General features: G+C 47.7%; 1 protein-coding gene across 50 annotated transcripts in view; it reads right to left on the bottom strand.

Moving 5' to 3' along the window:
- ATG13 (autophagy related 13) overlaps positions 1 to 13,354 on the bottom strand; it is a 61,127-nt gene that overhangs the window by 41,379 nt on the left and 6,394 nt on the right. For 17 of the 50 annotated variants that reach the window (XR_008669471.2, XR_010135469.1, XR_008669474.2 and 14 more), the window contains one exon: positions 2,838 to 2,893. The exons of 8 other annotated variants lie outside the window; for them this stretch is intronic. The gene's annotated coding sequence lies outside the window, so the exon portion shown is untranslated. Of the gene's footprint in view, positions 1 to 2,837; positions 2,894 to 10,213; positions 10,331 to 13,354 lie in introns of all 50 variants that reach the window. 25 more of the 50 variants (XR_008669473.2, XR_008669472.2, XR_010135468.1 and 22 more) reach the window with 2 other exon arrangements.

The raw sequence follows: 13,354 nt of genomic DNA, 5'->3' as shown, positions 1-13,354 counted from the left end.
GATCCTCCCACCTCCATCTCCCAAAGCACTGGGATTACAGTTGTGAGCCACTGTGCTAGGCCCATGGTTCCAATTTTTGAGAAAGTAGAGAGAAAGAGATGTGTCAAGTAATAAGGATATTATCTTTCCTAAAAAGATACTGTTTTGGGAAGTAAAATAGTACCAGATGGTTACCTGGTATCACCCCACACTATAAACTTCACACATCCTTCTCTACCACAGGGGCAAGTGGTTTTGTGGTTCTACTGCCAAAAGTCTATAGAGGTACTGGACCTGACAATGTACGTATTTGACTTTCTTCTCTTCAGACTTTGCAGACTACTTACTGCTACAATTCTTGTTACAGCCAAAATGACTGTCTACATTAAGGGTGGAGACTCCTTGATAGTATAGGTTTTAAGGCCACACATCAGCTGCTAGGAGACTAAGCCAAAGAAAAAGAGCTTTTAGGTTACTTCAAATCAAGGCCACTTTACCTTTGAGCATTCTAGTCTCTCATTTACTTTGCAACTTTTCTGCAAGTTCTTCAAATGTCTTGCCTCTTTCCTGCTAATATGCTGAATATGTAAGTTCACGTGAGCTGCTTACTATCTTGTTATTAAAATTTTCTGTCCTAGGGATATAACCCAATTACTAAGCATAATTTCAGATTTTCACAAAAAAATTTATGCAGTTCCCATTCATGAATAATTGATTAAATTTATCATGTCACTGTTTCTAAAATGCCTTAATCAGGTAAAAAAAAATTATACTCTATGTTCCCACAGATATTGCTATCCCTTTAAACTTCATCTACACTTATTGTCCTGTGACTTGATACTTATAGGTTTTCTTGTCTTAGAAGTAATCTCATTTAATTAACACCTTTCTTCATGATAAGACAGTTGAGTAATAACAAAAACTATTTATTGGACTTTAAATAGCAATTTCAATTTTGCAACATCTCTGCACATCACTTTTGCAAATAGAAATTCCTAACAAATAACACTTTGAGGTTCCCAAAGTGTAAGAGAACATGCATAGACTTGTATCAGACTAAATGCTTGTTTTTGTTTTGAGACAAGGTCTTGTTCTGTCATCCAAGGTGGAGTGCAGTGATGCCATCACAGCTCACTGCAAGCTTGGACCTCCTGGGCCCAAGTGATCCTCCCATCTCAGCCTCTCAAGTAGCTGAGACCACAGGTATGTGTCACTACACCCAACTAATTTTTTAATTTTTTGCAGAGACCTGTGGGGTGGGTCAGGTGTCTCCGTTTGTTCCCCAGGCTGGTCTTGAACTCCTGGCCTCAAACGATCCTCTCACCTCAGCCTCCCAAAGTGCTGGGATTATAGCTGTGAGCCATGGCACCCAGACCAGACTAAATGTTTTTGAACAATTACTGAAAAAACAAATTATCCCATTGTTAGATAATGCCCATAGATAATCGCTGACTTCCAAATGCTGGACAGAAGATTTTATCACACTACTTAAGTGCAAAAGATAATAATGAACGAATGGAAAACAACATTTAGGTAAGCAAGTTCTCTACATCTTTTACTTACTTTTGTACTGAAATTCTAATTTTAAATAAAGAAACAGGCCAGCTTGGTGGTCCAAACCTATAATCCTAGCACTTTGGAAGCCGAGGTGGACAGATTACTTGAGCCAGGAGTTTGAAACTACAGTGAGCTATGATTGCACCACTGCATTCCAACTTAGGTAACAGAGTGAGACCCTGTCATTCATTAATTTACACTTACATACATACATACATATAGGGTTCTACTTAAATAGGCAGATAAAAAAGACATATTTATCTAAACTATCTTCCTAATCCTCAATTAAAAGCACAGACATAAAAAAGCTATAAATAAAACCCAAAGACAGAAGAAGAAATAACAAATCAAAGAAGTCAACGAAGTATTGGAAAATAAAAAGTGAATAGGCTGGGCATGGTGACTCACATAAGTAATCCCAACACTTTGGAAGGCCAAGGTGGGATGATCTCTTGAGCCCAGGAGTTTGAGACCAGCCTGGACAACATGGAGAGATTCTGTCTCTACAAAAAATAAAAATTAAAAAAAAAATTAGCCAGTTGTGGTGGCATGCACCTGTGGTCCCAGCTACTTGGGAGGCCAAGGCAGGAGGATCACTTGAGTTCAGGAGTTCAAGACCAGCCAGGGAACATAGTGACACCTTGTTTCTGCAAAAAAAGTAAGTAGCCGGGGATGGTGGCATGCACCTGTAGTGCCAGCTACTGGGGAGGCTGAGGTATGCAGATTGCTTGAGCTGGAAGGTCAAGGCTGCAGTGAGCTGTGATTGCACCACTCCACTGCATTCCAGACTGGGTCATAGAATGAGACCCTGTCTCAAAAAAAAAAAAAAAAAGCCTCTTAATTTCTTGCCAAGGCCAAGCATAAGTCTACCTATCAGCTTTCTGGATGTAACAAGCACAGTGAGAAATCAGGTAAATTGATTTTTACCATATTTATCTCCATTTGGCCTTTGTAACTGGTCCACTCACTCATCATGAAACACACAAGCGGTGTTTGGTATTTCTGAATCTGGAGCCTTTCCTGAACCTTAGCTACCTAGAACCTCCAGTCTGGAACCATTACAGGGTTCTTGGTTCAAATCAGTTCACTTCCTGTTCCAACTTCATTTCACTCCCAGGCTGCTGCTGCTTCTGCATTGTTAAACCAGTTAAAATTCCTCCTCTAGGTTTCCTTCTCCCAAAAATGTAGAGAATCTCTCCTTCTCAACTTTTCCCATTCTATTCTTGCATGTTTACATCCATTTTATTCCTTTACTATAATTTTATATGGCTTAAAAAGAAATGGGGCCTGGTGGCACATACCTGTAGTCCCAGCTACTCAGGAGGCTGAGGCAGGAGAATCACTTGAGTCCAAGATGCTGTAGAGAAATATGATCATGACTGTGAATACCACTGCACAACAGCCTGGGCAACAGAGCGAGACCGCATCTCTTTAAACAGAAATTTGTGCCATATCCAATTCTGCCTGTTACTTAGTATCTTTGGGACGACACAGCCTTAGGAGACCAAAAATAAAATAAATAAATAAATAAATAAACAGAACAGATATATGTAGTCACTCTGTCATGTTTAACCAGAAATTTGTAATCAGTCAAAAATTCATGATATTATGGAGCTTGTATTCTAACAAGGGGGAACCTGACAATAAAAATAATTAAAATATGTTTGAAAGTATTAAGTGCTTATTAAGATTAAGCAGGGTCGGCCAGGCACAGTGGCTCATGCCTGTAATCCCAGCATTTTGGGAGGCCGAGGCGGGTGGATCACCTGAGGTCAGGAGTTCGAGACCAGCCTGACCAACATGGAGAAACCCTGCCTCTACTAAAAATACAAAAATTAGCCGGGCATGATGGCGGGCTCCTGGAATCCCAGCTACTTGGGAGGCTGAGGCAGCAGAATCGCTTCAACTCAGGAGGCAGAGGTTGCAGTGAGCTGAGATCATGCAATTGCACTCCATCCTGGCAACAAGACTGAGACTCTGTCTTGGAAAAAAACAAAAACAAAACCAAAAACCTCCTTGTGAACACAAATAGATGAATCTCACATAATACAAAGTGAAAGCACACACAAAAATACACACTATGAGTGGACTGCATCTATACCATGCTCTAGAAAAGGTAAATGTAATCTCTTGTGACAGAAAACAGATCAGTATCAGACAGGTGCAGTGGCTCACACCGGTAATCGCAGCACTTTGGGAGGCTGAGGTGGGTGGGGCATCTGAGGTCAGGAATTCAAGACCAGCCTAGCCCACATGGTGAAACCCCACCTCTACTAAAAATACAAAAATTAGCCAGGCATGGTGGCGCACATCTGTAGTTCCAGCTGCTTGGAAGGCTAAGGTGGGAGGATCTCTTGAGCCCAGGAGGAGGAGGTTGTAGTGAGCCAAGATCGCGCCACTGCACACACGCTCCAGCCTGGGTGACACAGTGAGACTCCGTCTCCAAAAAAAAAAAAAAGAAAACAGATCAGTATTGCTTGGGGCTGGGAGTGGAGGTAGAAATGGTAGGGGGAAAAGTTATAGTGATAGGAATTTCCATGTTTTGATTGTGGTGGTGATTATAAGACTTATGCATTTGCCAAAATTTGTGAAACTGTAAATTTATAATGGATATAATTTATTTATGTCAATTACACCTCAATCAAGTACATTTTTAAAAAGGATTGCTCAGGTTGCTGTGTAGAGAAGACTGTTAGCTATATATGGAACTAATCTAATATTAACAATGAACAGTTAACCAATTAATATTTCCTTGATTTATTCTAAAAATGAATCCCAAATTCAGTTTTTCTGAGTAACAATTCCTGGCATATTAACAACATTGCTTTCACATTTGTATAATGCCTACTTCTACTTACATAAAATCTATAAGCAGTAACCTCAAAACTATTACAGAAATAATAGAATGTTTTACCTGTAATTAAAAAAAAAAAAACTACTTGCTGACAAATATTCAACACTTTGGATGCTTAAAATGCGGGGTTTTGTTTTCAGGTTTTTTTTGAGACAGAGTCTCACTCTGTCGCCCAGGCTGGTATGCAGTGGCACGATCTCACTGCAATCTCCACCTGCCAGGCTCAAGTGATTCTCCTGCCTCAGCCTCCCGAGTAGCTGAGACCAGAGGCACATGCCACCACACCAGCTTATTTTTGTATTTTTAATGGAGATGGGGTTTCACCGTGTTGGCCAAGCTGATCTAGAACTCCTGACCTCAGGTGATCTGCCCACCTCGGTCTCCCAAATGGTGGGATTACAGGCGTGAGCTACCATGCCTGGCCAAAATGCTTTTTTTCCTGCCTTTTTTTTTTTTTTTTGAGACAAGGTCTCAATCCTTTGTCCAGGTTAGAGTGCAGTGGCCCGATCACAGCTCACTGCAGCCTCAACCTGCTGGACTCAGGTGATTCTCCCACTTCAGCTTCAGGAGTAGCTGGGACTACTAGCATGCCACCACACCCAGCTAATTTTTTGTATTTTTTTGTATAGATGGGGCTTTGCCTTGTTGCCCAGGCTGGTTGTGAACTCCTGGGCTCAAGCAATCCTCCCGTCTCAGCCTCCCAGACTGCTGGGGATTGCAGGAATGAGCCACTGCGCTTGGTCTTAAAAATGCTCTTAAATTCAGGCCAGGCACGGTGGCTCACACCTGTAACCCCAGCACTCTGGGATACCAAGGCGGGCAGATCACCTGAGATCAGGAGTTCGAGACCGGCCTGATGAACATGGAGAAACCCCATCTCTACTAAAAATTAAAAAAAAAAAATTAGCCAGGCATGGTGACACATGCCTGTAATCCCAGCTACTTGGGAGGCTGAGGCAGGAGAATCGCTTGAACCCAGGAGGCGAAGGTCGCCTCCTGGACAACAAGATCAAAACTTCTTCTCAAAAAAAGCTTTTAAACTCATGTTTATCATGCGAGAACATGTAGGTTTTGGAAGCATTAAAATTTAATTTATAATTTTACATTTCTCTGTATTTATTTATTTATTTTTTGAGACAGAGTCTTGCTCTGTCGCCCTGGATGGAGTGCAGTGGTGCGATCTCGGCTCACTGCAACCTCCGCCTCCCAAGTTCAAGTGATTCTCCTGCCTCAGCCTCCCAAGTAGCTGAAATTACAGGCACCTGCCATCATGCCCAGCTAATTTTCGTATTTTTGTAGAGACAGGGTTTCATCATATTGGCCAGACTGGACTCAAACTCCTGACCTCAGGTATCTGCCCACTGCGGCCTCCCACAGTGCTGGGATTACAGGCGTGAGCCATCACGCCCGGCCCGGGCTAATTATCTTATTTTAAGTAGAGATGAGGTTTTGCCATGTTGGCCAGGCTGGTCTCGAACTCCTGGCCTCAAGTGATCCATCCACCTCGGCTTTCCACAGTGCTGGGATTACAGGATTACCGCACCCGACCTTATTTCTTAAGCTAACAGTGGAAGAGCAGATACAATCCTTTCCTGACATAGTCCTTTTTTTCTATAGCAAATGTTTACATCTTCCTCCTAACACTGTGGTTTCAAAGGGAGCTGTGCAATAAATGAAGATGGGGAAAATACTTCTTTATAGTATAATACAATAAATAAATGTAAGAATAGCAGACTCCCTCTCCCTCTCCCTCTCCCTCTCCCTCTCCCTCTCCCTCTCCCTCTCCCTCTCCCTCTCCCTCTCCCTCTCCCTCTCCCTCTCCCTCTCCCTCTCCCTCTCCCTCTCCCTCTCCCTCTCCCTCTCCCTCTCCCTCTCCCTCTCCCTCTCCCTCTCCCTCTCCCTCTCCCTCTCCCTCTCCCTCTCCCTCTCCCTCTCCCTCTCCCTCTCCCTCTCCCTCTCCCTCTCCCTCTCCCTCTCCCTCTCCCTCTCCCTCTCCCTCTCCCTCTCCCCTTCCACGGTCTCCCTCTGATGCCGAGCCGAAGCTGGACGGTACTGCTGCCATCTCAGCTCACTGCAACCTCCCTGCCTGATTCTCCTGCCTCAGCCTGCCGAGTGCCTGCGATTGCAGGCGCGCGCCGCCCCGCCTGACTGGTTTTCGTATTTTTTTGGTGGAGACGGGGTTTCGCTGCGTTGGCCGGGCTGGTCTCCAGCTCCTAACCGCGAGTGATCTGCCAGCCTCGGCCTCCCGAGGTGCCGGGATTGCAGACAGAGTCTGGTTAACTCAGTGCTCAATGGTGCCCAGGCTGGAGTGCAGTGGCGTGATCTCGGCCCGCTACAACCACCTCCCAGCCGCCTGCCTTGGCCTCCCAAAGTGCCGAGATTGCAGCCTCTGCCCGGCTGCCGCCCCGTTTGGGAAGTGAGGAGCGTCTCCGCCTGGCCGCCCATCGTCCGGGATGTGAGGAGCCCCTCTGCCTGGCTGCCCAGTCTGGAAAGTGAGGAGCCCCTCTGCCTGGCTGCCCAGTCTGGAAAGTGAGGAGCCTCTCTGCCCAGCCGCCATCCCATCTAGGAAACAAGGAGCGCCTCTTCCCGGCCGCCATCACATCTGGGAAGTGAGGAGCGTCTCTGCCCGGCCGCCCATCGTCTGAGATGTGGGGAGCACCTCTGCCCTGCCGCCCCGTCCAGGATGTGAGGAGCGTCTCTGCCCGGCCGCCCCGTCTGAGAAGTGAGGAGACCCTCTGCCTGGCAACCGCCCCGTCTGAGAAGTGAGGAGCCCCTCCGCCCGGCAGCCGCCCTGCCCGAGAAGTGAGGAGCCCCTCCGCCCAGCAGCCACCCCGTCTGGGAAGGGAGGAGCATCTCCGCCCGGCAGCCACCTCGTCCGGGAGGGAGGTGGGGGGGTCAGCCCCCCGCCCGGCCAGCCGCCCCGTCCGGGAGGGAGGTGGGGGGGCCAGCCCCCCGCCCGGCCAGCCGCCCCATCCGGGAGGGAGGTGGGGGGGCCAGCCCCCCGCCCGGCAAGCCGCCCCGTCCGGAAGGGAGGTGGGGGGGTTAGCCCACCGCCCAGCCTGCCGCCCTGTCCAGGAGGGAGGTGGGGGTTCGGCCCCCCGCCTGGCCGGCCACCCGGTCCGAGAGGAGAGGGGCGCCTCTGCCCGGCCGCCCCTACTGGGAAGTGAGGAGCCCCTCTGATCGGCCAGCCGCTCCGTCCGGGAGGGAGGTGGGGGGGTCAACCCCCCGCCCGGCCAGCCGCCCCGTCCGGGAGGGAGGTGGGGGGGTTAGCCCCCCACCTGGCCAGCCGCCCCGTCCGGGAGGTGAGGGGCGCCTCTGCCCGGCCGCCCCTACTGGGAAGTGAGGAGCCCCCCTGCCCGGCCAGCCGCTCCGTCCGGGAGGGAGGTGGGGGGGTCAGCCCCCCGCCTGGCCAGCCGCCCCGTCCGGGAGGGAGGTGGGGGGTTAGCCCCCCGCCTGGCCAGCCGCCCCGTCCGGGAGGTGAGGGGCGCCTCTGCCCGGCCGCCCCTACTGGGAAGTGAGGAGCCCCTCTGCCCGGCCAGCCGCTCCGTCCGGGAGGGAGGTGGGGGGGTCAGCCCCCCGCCCGGCCAGCCGCCCTGTCCGGGAGGGAGGTGGGGGGGTCAGCCCCCCGCCCGGCCAGCTGCCCCGTCCGGGAGGGAGGTGGGGGGGGTCAGCCCCCCCGCCCGGCCAGCCGCCCCGTCCGGGAGGTGAGGGGCGCCTCTGCCCGGCCGCCCCTACTGGGAAGTGAGGAGCCCCTCAGCCCGGCCAGCCGCCCCGTCCGGGAGGGAGGTGGGGGGGGTCAGCCCCCTGCCCGGCCAGCCGCCCCGTCCGGGAGGTGAGGGGCACCTCTGCCCGGCCGCCCCTGCTGGGAAGTGAGGAGCCCCTCTGCCCGGCCACCGCCCCGTCTTGGAGGTGTACCCAACAGCTCATTGAGAACGGGTCATGATGACAATGGCGGTTTTGTGGAATGGAAAGGGGGGAAAGGTGGGGAAAAGATTGAGAAATCGGATGGTTGCCATGTCTGTGTGGAAAGAGGTAGACATGGGAGACTTTTCATTTTGTTCTGTACTAAGAAAAAATTCTTCTGCCTTGGGATCCTGTTGATCTCTGACCCTACCCCCAACCCTGTGTTCTCTGAAACATGTGCTGTATCCACTCAGGGTTGAATGGATTAAGGGCGGTGCAAGATGTGCTTTGTTAAACAGATGCTTGAAGGCAGCATGCTCGTTAAGAGCCATCACCACTCCCTAATCTCAAGTACCCAGGGACACAAACACTGCGGAAGGCCGCAGGGTCCTCTGCCTAGGAAAACCAGAGAACTTTGTTCACTTGCTTATCTGCTGACCTTCCCTCCATTATTGTCCTGTAACCCTGCCAAATCCCCCTCTGCGAGAAACACCCAAGAATGATCAATAAAAAAAAAAATAAATAAATAAAAAAAAAAAAAAAAAAAAAAAGAATAGCAGACTTAGAAAATGACAATTTTGTAACCATTATAGGAATAACTGGTTCAAGCAAATCACCAAGGAATGCTAAAATTTCTGGGTGAAACTTTATTTACAAACGAGATATTTACACAATCTATGGGAACACAGGTTACTACTTATTAATTACAAAGAGAAACCTGGTGGATACAATCTTAACAAAGTCGTCAAAGATAACATACTGATATTGGGGCTGGGAAATCAATACCCAGGCCGGGCGCAGTGGCTCACGCTTGTAATCCCAGCACTCTGGGAGGCGGAGGTGGACGGATCACCTGAGGTCAGGAGTTCGAGATCAGCCTGGCCAATATGGTGAAACCCTGTCTCTACTCAAAATAAAAAATTAGCCAGGCGTGGTGGTGCGTGCCTGTAATCTCAGCAACTCGGGAGGCTGAGGCAGGAGAATCATCTGAACCCAGGAGGTAGAGGCTGCAGTGAGCTGAGGTTGTGCCACTGCACTCCAGCCTGGGCACAAGAGTGAAACTCTCGTCTCAAAAAACAAAAGAGGCCAGGTGCGGTGGCTCACGCCTGTAATCCCAGTACTTTGGGAGGCCGAGGCGGGTGGATCACAAGGTCAGGAGATCAAGACCATCCTGGCTAACATGGTGAAACCCTGTCTCTACTAAAAATACAAAAAATTAGCTGGGCGTGGTGGTGGGCACCTGTAGTCCCAGCTACTCAGGAGGCTGAGGCAGGAGAATGGCGTGAACCTGGGAGACGGAGCTTGCAGTGAGCCGAGATCGCACCACTGTACTCCAGCCTGGGCGACAGACTCCGTCTCAAAAACAAACAAACAAACGAAAAAAACAAAAGAAATCAATACCCCCAAATATGGCTATGCTCAACCAAAGAAGCCTCAAGGTATCTCTGACACCTCACTCCATCTACACACCTTCTCTTCCAAAGCATACAGTAAAGCTTAAATTCCTTTATGCGCCTAAAATCCAGACCCACCTAAAGGAACAACTGTTCTTCTGTATGTTGTAACACCACAAATGTAACCACACCTAAATGGACCCTTTCACAAGATAATGTGCAAGTTAATCTCTGTTCCCTGATCCATTCATTCTCCCTAGTAATCCCCTCAGCGGAATTCCTCTTCTCCAGGTTTCCATAACCTGTTTTGCCAGAATGGTATATAACCTCTGAACCACCTGGGGGGATGGGCAATCACTCTGTGATAAATTTGTATGCCTTGGCCAGCCCAGTGACTCACGCCTATAATCTCAATACTTTAGGAGGCCGAGGCAGGAGGATAGCTTGAGCTCAGGAGTTCAAGATCAGGCTGGGTAACATTTATCTACAAAAATACAAAAAATTGGCTGGGTGTGGTGATGCTCACCTATAGTCCGAGCTACTCAGGAGGCTGACGTGAGAAGATCACTCGAACCCAGGAGGTATGGCTGAAGTGAGCTGTGATCATGTCACTGCACTCCAGCCTGGGTGACAAAGCAAAACCCTGTATCAAAAAAAAAAAAGAAAGAGCAAGCTATAGCAAAAGTACCTTAGGAAAAAAATAATCTGTATGCCTTTTTTTCCAATTCATATGCCTTTTGTGAGTTGATTTTTCTTTTTTTTTTTTGGTAGCAACGCGATCTTGATATGTTGCCCAGGCTGGTCTGGAACTCCTGGCTTCAAGTGATCCTCCCATCTTGGCCTCCTAAAGTGTTGGGATTAGGATTACAGGTGTGAGCCACTGAACCTGGCCTTGTGAATGAGTTGATTATCTTTTGGAGACAAGGTCTCTGTTGCTCAGGCTGGAGTGCCATGATGATCATGGCTCACTGCAGCCTGGACCTCCCAGGCTCAAGCAATCCTCCCACCTCAGCTGGGACTACAGGTGCACACCACCACGCCCAGGTAATTTTTTATTTTTTTGTAAAGACAGCATCTCACTATGTTGCTCAGGCTGGTCTCAAACTCTTGTGCTCAGGCAATCCTCTCACCTCAGCCTCCCAAAGTGCTATGATTATTACAGCATGAGCAATCATGCCCAGCCAATGAGCTAATGAGCTGATTTTTTCAAGGGTGAGGGGGAACTTTCACCTTGGCCTGGACAACAATTGAAGAAACTGACTTCACATCCCTTCTGATGTGATGTATTACTTACACAGCTTTCTTGCTAAAACTGTATAACCTGAAACTAACCATGAGGAAGTGACTGGACAAGCTCAAATTGAAAGGCAGAAAATTTAATAATATAATGGGCTCGTCACTCTTCAAAAACGTCAGTGTTATAAAAGACCAAAAAAAAAAAAAATCTGAAGAGCCGTTTTAGATTAAAGGAGAATAAAGTGTGACAACTAAATGCAAAGCTTGATTCTGGACTGGTTCCTGGATTTTTAAAAAAGTTTCTGTGAAGGACAGTACTGAAACAACTGGCAACATTTGAACCCAACCGTATACTAGGTAACAGTATTGCATCAATATTAAATTTCCTGAATTTGGCTGGTTGTGGTGGCTCACCCCTGTAATCCCAGCACTTTGGCAGGCTGAGGAGTGTGAACACTTGAGGTCAAGAGTTCGAGACCAGCCTGGCCAACATGGCGAAACCCTTTCTCTAGTAAAATACAAAAATGAGCCGGGTGTGGTGACGCATGCCTGTAGTCCCAGCTACTCAGGAGGCTGAGGCAGGAGAATCGTTTGAACCCAGGAGGTGGAGGTTGCACGGAGCCGAGATTGCGCCACTGTACCTGGGTGACAGTGAGACTCCATCTCAAAAAAAAAAAAATTCCTGAATTTGGTAAAATTACATTTTAGTCCACATTCTTATTCATGAGATATAAGTAACATCTCTGAAGGGTTCAGAAAAAAAAAATAATAAGAAGAATGTGTAAATATAATGCAAAAATAATAGTTATAAAATATATAGGAGAAAGAAAGTAATGTGGTAAAGAGTGAACAATGTGCAAATCTAAGGGAAGAGTACATAAAAATTCACTGTAATAGTCTTCCAACTTTTCTGTAGATTTGAATTAAAAAAAATCAAATTAACAAATAAAAAAACTAGTTGCCAGCAAGGCACGGTGGCTCAGGCCTGTAATCCCAGCACTTTGGGAGACCAAGGCAGGCAGATCATCTGAGGTCAGGAGTTCGAGACCAGCCTGGCCAACATGGTGAAACCCCATTTCTACTAAAAATACAAAAATTAGCCGGGCATGGTGGTGCACACCTGTAATCCCAGCTACTTGGGAGGCTGAAGCAGGAGAACTGCTTGAACCCGGGAGGCAGAGGTTGCAGTGAGCCAAGACTGTGCCACTGCACTCCAGCATAGGTGACAGAGTGAGACTCTGTCTCAAAAAAACAAAAACAAAAAAACAAAACTAGTTGCCATCATATGGTCCGTAATAGAGTGGAGAAAAACTTTCACCCAGCATAAACGTCTTCTAAAATTAGGTCTCTTTCTTTATGGACGTACTTCAAATGCACTTTTTCTTTTCTTTTCTTTGAGACGGAGTCTCGCTCTGTCGCCCAGACTGGAGTGCAGTGGCACAATCTCGGCTCACTGCAAACTCTGCCTCCCAGGTTCGTGCCATTCTCCTGCCTCAGCCTCCTGAGTAGCTGGGACCCCAGGTGCCCGCCACCACACACACCTAATTTTTTTTTTTTTTTTTGTATTTTTAGTAGAGACAGGGTTTCACCGTGTTAGCCCGGATGGTCTCCCGACCTCGTGATCCGCCCGCCTCGGCCTCCCAAAGTGCTGGGATTACAGGCATGAGCCACGGCACCCGGCCCAAATACACTTTTTCAAACAGCTAGAATGATGACTCTAGCTGTACTTCCAAGATTTCATCACAGCATATCCTTGCCTTAGAATGAAGGTGGCACTTGAACCACGGCCAGTCCACTACAGCCAAATCTAAAAGAAATATATACATACAGTGTATATAAACAAAATTGCACCCCGAAGATGACTGAGTTTTGTCACAGCTTGTGAATTCTGTTCAACAAGTGTTGGAATCTAATCTGCTTTGCCCCTAAAATAGCATTTACAAGTTTTGGATATGAAAAACAGAAGAGAGAAAAATACACATTATAAAAGCAGAACATACGTGTATCAGTTTTTGGATACTAAATGACAGCCTTGTTTCTCCCCTTTGATTCAGCAGACACCACGGATTATATTTTTTTCCCTTCAGTAGTCAGCAGTTTGCATGTACAGAGAAAATGGACTTACAAAAACTTTCCGCAGTAGTTTGTTCTTGCTTTAAAATTTTGTTTTTGGTTTAGATGATGAATGCATGAAGTAAGGGAGTGAATCAGTTTCTTGTTTATATTTTTTTCACTTTTAAACAACAAAAAATTATTTAAAATATTTTAATGCATTCTTGGCCGGGTGCGGTGGCTCACGCCTGTAATCCCAGCACTTTGGGAGGCCGAGGCAGGCGGATCACGAGGTCAGGAGATCGAGACCATCCTGGCTAATACGGTGAAACCCCGTCTCTACTAAAAATATAAAAAATTAGCCAGGCGTGGTAGTGGG

Source organism: Gorilla gorilla, chromosome 9 (genome assembly GCF_029281585.2).
Source record: "Gorilla gorilla gorilla isolate KB3781 chromosome 9, NHGRI_mGorGor1-v2.1_pri, whole genome shotgun sequence".
NCBI classification, from domain to species: domain Eukaryota; kingdom Metazoa; phylum Chordata; class Mammalia; order Primates; family Hominidae; genus Gorilla; species Gorilla gorilla.
The sequence above is the reverse complement of the archived record's forward strand: the minus strand, read 5'-3'. Positions and strand labels throughout refer to the sequence as shown.